The sequence below is a fragment of the Chionomys nivalis genome, chromosome 1 (assembly GCF_950005125.1).
Source record: "Chionomys nivalis chromosome 1, mChiNiv1.1, whole genome shotgun sequence".
In the NCBI taxonomy this organism is placed as follows: Eukaryota; Metazoa; Chordata; class Mammalia; order Rodentia; family Cricetidae; genus Chionomys; species Chionomys nivalis.
The window spans coordinates 163,777,261-163,785,788 of NC_080086.1; positions in this window are offsets into that span (position 1 = coordinate 163,777,261).

Here is an 8,528-nt window from a genome sequence, read left to right on the forward strand (position 1 = left end):
CTGAACTCAGGTTCTCTGTAAGAGAAGTACGTGCTCTTAAACACTGAGCTATCTGCCAGCCCCTTCTCTTTAGCTTTAACTCTGGCCTTTTATCAAAATTCACCTCCTATGTTAAATGACTCCATATATATGTATACATATTATAGTATATATAGTAGGATATATATAGATATATATCCTACTTCAGACACAGAATGCTATTATGTATATGCATATCATTCTATTAAGCTAACTGTCTGATAATTGTTGGGTATTTTCAGATAATCGCTCTTGGACTTTTCTGGAGAAAGCGCAGGCTTCTTACATGGTGACTGTGTGGTCCATTTGCTGCTGCCTGCTTTTCAGAAGATGCAGGAGGTAGCGGAAGTTGGAGGTGGGACTTCAGGTCCATTTGATTGTGGATGCTCTACCATTGTTATTGTCTTCTTCCTCCTCCTCCTCTTCTCCTTCTTTTCTTTTTTCTTTTCTTTTTTTTGTTCCTACATTTTATTTATGAATTAATACAAAACACTCCAGACCAATGTCTTAATCCTGGTCCTCCTCCTCTTCGTCCTGGTTAAATCTGGAAGTAACGCAGCTCATAGCTCTGTCCCGGAGGATCCGCTCGAAGTTGGCAGCTCCCGTGATTCCATCTTCTCTGGGGTGGGGTGGGTGCAAACAAGGGTGAACTTCAAAACCTGCTTCTTTTTTTTGCCCCCCTTCACTACAGCTTTTTTTTCATGGGCACCATGGTGGCAGAGGAGGTAGTTCTTCTTTTCTTTTTAGCAGTTGGAGAAAGACTTATAAGAGGTAAGGAGACGTATATACAGCAGGAGCCCTGAGAGGAAGATCAACAGAGCAGGGGGGGCCTCAAGAAGCCTAAGCCTTACAGTGCCATTTCTAGTTGCCCCTGGTCAGATATTAGGGGGTGAAAACTGAGAGATCAGAGAAGCAGAGCAGCCAGCCGCTAGTTCTTGCCTCTACGAAATTCTCAGCCTGAAGAGGCGATCCTGTTTCTACAAATCCTCAGACTGAAGAGGCGATCCTGTCTCTACAAGTCCTCAGACTGAATCTTCTGTCTCCTCCCGCCTTCTATTCCACTCTGTCCAGCCTTATCACTTCCCGTTTCCACCTCCCAAGTGCTGGGATTGAAAGTAGGAGCCGCAACCACTTGACTCTGTTTCTCTTTTAGACTCAGATAGCCCAGGATGGCCTGGAGCTCACAGAGATCCGGCTGCCTCTGTTTCTCCCAGGTGCTGGGATTAAAAAGTGTGTGCCACCACTGCCCGGCCTCTGTGGCTAACTAGTGTGCCTAGCTCCGCATTCTGATCTTTAGGCAAGATTTATTTGTTTAGCACAAGCAAAATATCACCCCAAAGTCTCTCTGTAGTAGTGGTCAGTCTGTGTCTCTGCCAGCTGACCAGAGTGATTTTCAGTGCGCTCTGTTCCTACAAGGGTGGGAAGACACGGCGATGGTGGCGCACGCCTTTAATCCCAGCACTCGGGAGGCAGAGGCAGGCGGATCTCTGTGAGTTCGAGACCAGCCTGGTCTACAGAGTAGTTCCAGGACGGGCTCCAAAGCCACAGAGAAACCCTGTCTAGAAAAACCAAAAAAAAAAAAGGGAAGACATATTTAGGCAGCAGTGGAGGCTCTTCAGAGGAAGGGGAGAGGCTGGTGTGACTCTAGAGGGAACGAGGAAGTTGGGGTAGGTGCAGCTGGTGCAGGGAGTCTGGACCTGAACCTCTTTGGGCTGTGAACAATGAAGAGGCTGGTGAACACTAAATGAACTCGTGATTCTGGGCCACCTTGTATATGAGTGGAGGCCAAGACCAAAACAACAGTCACGCAAGGCTGATGGTGGCAATTGGAGAACCCCGACAGAACCACCTGCATGCTAGCGACTTTGCATGCACGCATGCAGTACCGCTAGCTGCCCTGCATTCCTGCCCTAGGTGGCACAGCAACTCATTCTTCCACTTGGCCTTGTGCTATCTTTCTTATCCAGATTTACATCTGGGTGAGTATGGGTAGTGTGTGCCTGTAATCCCAGCACTTGGGAAATGGAGGCAAGAGGATCAGGAGTTCAGAGGCAGCCTCAGCTACATGAGACCCTGACTCAAAAACAAACCAACTAAGCACACACATAAAACAAGCCCCTAGATTTACTTCAAGCCTTAGTTTTACAGTGAAGCGACTCACGCAATTGCTTTACAAGTAGTTAGTGTTCTGCGGTGTGGTTAACACGCTGCATAGAGTTGCAGTGGTGTTGTGCCGGAAGGGAAAACCCTTCTCATTAAAGCATAGGAACAAGAGGGGCAGAAAGACCCCAGTCCACTGGGCGGGGGGAGGGGGGATCCGCTTGCCGTGGGCCATTCAACCTGTAATGGACTTCACTGTTCTTCTGGACAGGGTGACTTGAGGTCTTTGGAGCTGTTCTGAGTGGCTTGCAAGGGACCGTAGGCCCCTGAGCTCCAGCCAGAAGCGCTCCTGACCCCCGGCAAAGCCAGGCTGCGTTTTAGGAGGCTGTCTATTCAGAAAGAGACTCTACCGAGAGTGCTCTGTTTCCTTTGTTCCTTTGGATCAGAGTTTGATCTCCTCAGCATGTCCAAGTTGTTTTTAGCTCCAGCCAGGATTGATTTATGTCTTCTCTCAGTAGGCTGTGTTCCCAGTGGGGGTGGGGAGGCCTCCACCTTCAGTAATGTCTCAGCCGTTAAGCTCCTGGGAACACACACATTCAGTGGCTGCTCCCATCTCTTCCAGTGTTTGTTTCTAGCCTCTTGGATGTTTTCTTGTCCTTCTCCTACGGCAAGTTTTCATTTTCCTGTCTTTTAAAAATGTGTTCACTTTGTGAAATTAATGACTTGTTTTGTAGCCCATGTTCTCCAAGGAGAAAAGGCAGGAAGGTATTTACAAATGGTTTTTAAAAGATGCTGAGTAGGGCCTAGGGATGCAGCTCAGTTCATAGTGTTTACCCAATTTGCACAAAGCCCTGGATTCAGTTCCCAGAAGAGAATAAACCAGATGTGGTGGCAAACATCCACAGAGCCCGTGCTCAGGAGGTCGAGACACAAGGACCAGAAATTCAAGGCTATCCTTGGCTATATATCCAATTCAGGGCCAGCCTGGGGTACTTACGACTCTTGCTTCAAGAGCACAAAACTCACAAGAGTAGCCAGGCAGTGGTGGTGCATGCCTTTAATCCCAGCACCCGGGAGGCAGAGGCAGGCGGATCTCTGTGAGTTCATTTCCAGCCTGGTCTACAAGAGCTAGTTCCAGGATAGGCAGGGAAATTTGAAACCCTGACTCGAAAAAGCAAAAAAAAAAAATCTCTGCATAGACTGACTGCCAGGGGAAGGAAGATCCCAGTAACGGTTTCCAGAATATCACTGATTCCCAGACTCCCTTAGGCCAAGCAATACTAAGGCAAAGGCTTCTTCCTGTTGACCAGTGGGTTTCTCAGCCCTGCGGGTCGTGACCCTTTCGACAAGCCTCTATCTCCAAACATATTCCCATTGCGATTCATAAGAATAGCAAAATTACAGTTGTGATAAGAATGTTATGGTTCGAGGTCCCCACAACATGAGGAACTGTATTTCAGGGTCCCAGCATTAGGACGGGTGAGAACCTCTACTGTAGACATTGGCGCGCTGAGCCCAGCTTCCGCTGTCTGTGGCAACTTCATCAGACTTCAGGAATCCACTGTGTTAATTACCTGTCTCATTTCTGTCACCAAATGTCTGACGAGAAAGAAGAGAGGAGGCGTTTTTGGAGGGCTTACAGTTTGAGGGGACACCTTCCACCTGGTGGGGGAGGCCTGGCATCTGGAGCTTGAGGCCCCCCATTTAGATACAGAGGATAGGCAGAAAGTGGAGCTAGTCTGTTAACCTTCAAGCCCTCCTTTCTCTGACCCCACCGTTGAGGCTCCACACTCCAGCACCACCAGCGGGGGCCAAGCACTAGTCCATGAGCCTGTGGGAAACATTTCACACCACAGAGCCCACCGACACCCCCATGCGACCTGGGGTGTGAGTGGAGAGCTGACTGTGCCTCCGTGATCTCCAGACCCGATTCTTCCTAGCGTTCTGGAGACAGAGTGGGGTCTTGGTAGGTAGGCCTGCAGTCACTGGTCTGTTGGCCACAGCTGCTGAAGCCGGCTTGGCTACTGAGGGCTCTTGTGTCCCACAGGGCAGTGTAGAAACGAGAGGTAACAGAAATACCAGCCCAGTGCATGTTGCAGAGCTCTCAGGGGACTTCTTGTACCATTTGGACAGGCACTTCTCGGGAACAGGTGTCCCTAGATTAGAGAGCCTGGGAACATCTGGAGAGCTATAAGCAACACTTACTGTGTTAGGGAACGTAACAGACACAGAAGACTGGAGACATAAACTTCTGCAGAAGAAGTAGTCGCGCGTTGCTTAGTGACAGGGCCGAGTTCTGAGAAACCTGTCCGTGGGCGATTTCATCGTTGCATGGACATCGCATATTGCACTAGCACTAACCGAGATACGGAGGATGTCACTAGGCAACAGGATCTCAGGGGACCACTGTCCTCTTTCAGTCCACGCTTGACTGAAAGCAGCTTCTCTCGGCACCTGAACCGTAATCCAGGTTAAGTCAGGCGTATGTTGTGATGATGTAGAGAGTAAGACGGGAGGCAGCCTGTGTTTCCCGGGAACACTTGGAGAGGTGACCAACCTTGGGAAGGTTCAGCCCCTGAGGCAGATGCTCTGAGCACCCTCAGCTCCATCCTTTCTTCCTTTTCTTCTTCCTCACTCCCCAGAGAAACTGAAGCCCATGACAAAGGATCTTGCCTGGGTCAGTAGAGTGAACAGAGTTAGCCGTGTTTAATACTCACAAAAGAGAGCGCAGAAGCCCCCAGGCTGGAATACTTTCCTTTAATCCGTTCACCGGGCCTGAACGAGAATTGGCGGATGCCAATGGCAGGGGCCCAATGGGAGGAGAAGCAGCGTACTACAGAATTTCAAGGTTTCCCACAAGGAACTTATTGATCCCAAGAGGAAGGTGTCTTTACCTGTTTCTTGCTACTATAACAGAATACCTCAGACCGAATAAATATCCATCACTCTGTATCTATTTCTCACAGTTCTGGAGGCTAGGAAGTCCAATGGCATGGTACTGGCTTCTGAATTAATGACTGAATAACTGTGTCATAACATAGTTGAAATTGTGGCGTAGCAAGGGGATAAAGGTTCTCAAGTTCAGGTCTCTTTTCCCCTTCTTTCTATTCTCTCCCCAAATCCTAGTATATTGATATATCTGACAGCCAGGGCTACACAGAAAAACCCTGTCTCAACACAGACAAGTGAAATAGTAATAATAAAAAGGGCACAGGGATGTAGCTCGGTTGGTAGAATGCTCGTCTAGACTGCGTGAAGTCCTAGGTTTAATCCCAATGACACATAGGGGAGAGGTGGTGGCATAAGCTTCTAATCCCAGCACTTGAAGACAGAAGAATCAGAAGTTCAAGTCCCCCGCCCCCACCCTACATTGGGAACTCAAGGACTACATGAGACCGTATTTCCAAAGGAAAAGAAGAAGCAGGTGTGAGTAGAGATAGAGGGAGGGAGGGAAAAAGGAAGGGAGAGAGAGAGAAAGATTGAATTGAGTTACCAACCCCCTCACACTCTCTTCTTACACAACCCGCTGTGGCCAGAGGGAACCAATTTTCCAGTCTCCCTCAGCCCAGGTTACCTGGCTGCCGGCCTGGTCCTCCAGTAAACGGACTCACATTTCCCATCTTCTCTTGTGACCGGTTCCTTTTGTTCAGTACCATGTTTTCAGAGACTGTGTCCCTCACCAAGCGTTTTCACTGAGACAAGGTTTCACGCTAGCCTCCACCTCAAAGCAATCCTCTTGCCTCAACCTCATGAGTGATAGGCATGAGCCACCACACCTGGGTAATATTTAGACTTTCTTAGCTAAACGTTGTGAATCTCTCAGAAATTCCTCATTCCTTGTTCTTCTCGAGTCTCCCAGAAGCAAACAGAAGCGCCAGTATTCCCGTGGTGCCTGTGGCGCTGGAGAATCGTCTTTTCCAGTCAGTTCATGACCAGCAATGCTGCAAGGCCAAGGGTCAGTCCCTTTCTTTTCCCCTTCCCCCCTTCCTTCCCCTCTTCCCTTCCTTCTCCCTTTCCTATACTGGGGATCAAACACAGGGCCTCGTTTCGTGCACGGATCCACTAGGAGCTCTAGATAGAATATGGAATACTATACATGCATGTTTTCGAGGGAGAGGGCTTCAAGTACAGTGATCCCTCAGATTAAATAACCGTGCTTATTGATCCCAAGAACCAGTTGGCTGGCACTAATATTCTGCACTGAGTGGAACTGGAGTCCTTGGTCTTAGAAAGCAAAGATAGTAACAGAAGCTGCCGTGCCCCAGAACCACATCTGCGTCTGGGCTCTGCAGGTGAGATCACATCAAGAGCCGTTAAAAGCATGACCTGCATACAGTCCGGTTTCAATATAACCTCAGTCTGGATCCCATTGTGTTCAGCTGGCTTGCTTTCTAAATGCTGTAGCTAAAAATGTACAAAAGGAAAAAGAAAGCAGAAACCTAAAAGCTGCGGCTGTTGTGACCCGGCTCGCGGGCCTGGTTCTCATAATCCAGTAGACAGAAACATAGCCATGCGCCTGACAGTTCAGAGGGCCAAGTGGCTCTGCTGAGTGACCCGGGTGCACCCAGATGGACCCAGGCGCTCGTGTCACCTGAGAAAGGAGGGAGGCCGAGTCTTTCTACCTTCCTAGGCCTGAGCCATTCACTCACACACAGTAATATTAGGTTACACATTCCCTCAGTGCCCTGGCGACAACTGAGGCCAAAGGCTTTCATTACAGACTGGCTGGTGGTGATGGAAGAGCCGGCTTTCAACCTGATGAACAGCAGGTCTTGCTAGGTTTGCCTTTTGTTTTCCTTCAGTTCTGGGGAGCTCAGGGGTCTGCATAGGCTAAGCAAGTGCTTCCCAACCCCTTTTATTCATTCATTCATTCCTTCAATTATTTATTGGCTTTTTTTTTTTTTGAGACAGGATTTCTCTTTGTAGCCTTCTGTGGCTGTCCTAGAACTTGCTCTGTAGACCAGGCTGGCCCCAGACTCAGAGATTTGCCTGCCTCTACTTCCCAAGTGCTGGGATTAAAGCTACCACTGCCTGACTTATTTCTATATTTTTAATTAAATATTATTTTATTTATGTGTCAGCTTTTACCAATGGGTAAAAGCACTTGCTGTGTAGCCTATGTAAAGGTGGAACCTCCACAAAGTTGTCCTTTGACCTCCATATGCAGTCTGGGCCACATTTACCCACCCCACAATAATAAATAAAAATCAATAAATTTGTTATTATTATTTGGTATCTTATTGTTATTATTATTATTATTATTATTATTATTATTATTATTATTATTATTATTATTATTTGTGTGGTGGGGACAAGGCCTCGCTATGCAGCTCTGCCTGACCTGGTACTCACTATGTAGGTCAGTATGGGCTACAGTCTTAATCCCAACACTTTGGTTTTTTTTGTTTGTTTGTTTTGTTTTGTTTTGTTTTGTTTTTCAAGACAGGGTTTCTCTGTAGCTTTGGAGCCTGTCCTGGAGCTAGCTCTTGTAGACCAGACTGGTCTCGAACTCACAGAGATCCGCCTGCCTCTGCCTCCCGAGTGCTGGGATTAAAGGCGTGCGCCACCACCGCCCGGCTTAATCCCAACACTTTGAAGGCTGATGCAGGCAGATCTTCTTTGAGTTTGAAGCCAGCCAAGTCATACTGAGTAATAGGCCCTGGACAAATTATTACTGTGTGATGTGACCATGCACTTGCCATGTGGAGGTCAGAGGACGGATATCTGTGAGAAGTCTGTTGTCTCCTTCCATTGTGGGTTCCAGGGATCAAACTCAGGTTTTCCTGGGCTTGTACAAGAAGCACTGAGCTATCTGTTAGCTAAATTCTTCTTTTTCTTTTTTGAGACAGGGTCTCATTAGGTAGCTATCGCTGCCTTAGAACTTACTATGAAGACCAGGCTGGCCTGGAACTCACAGAGATCCATCTGCCTCTGTCTCCTAAATGAGATTAAGATGTATGTGCACCGCCGGGCAGTGGTGGCGCACGCCTTTAATCCCAGCACTTGGGAGGCAGAGACAGGTGAATCTGTGAGTTCAAGGCCAACCTGGTCTACAAAGTGTGTACCAGGACTGTTACACAAAGAAACTGTGTCTCAAACAAAACAAAACAAAAAAAAACCAAAAACAAAAAAACAAAATAAACAACAAAAAAGGCTGTCCATGCGGCACCATGACTGGTCTGAGCCTCCTCCCTCCACCCGAGTGTGGAGATCACAAATGTGCCACCTCCAGGCCGACTGTAGTTATTTTTACTCTTTTATGTGTATGAATGTTTTTCCTGCCTGTTTGTGTACACCATGTGTGTGCCTGGTGCCCTTGGAGAGCAGAAGAGAGTGTCGGATCCCCTGGAACTGGAGTTACAGACAGTTGTGAGCTGCCATATGGGAGCTGTGAATAGAACCTGGGTCTT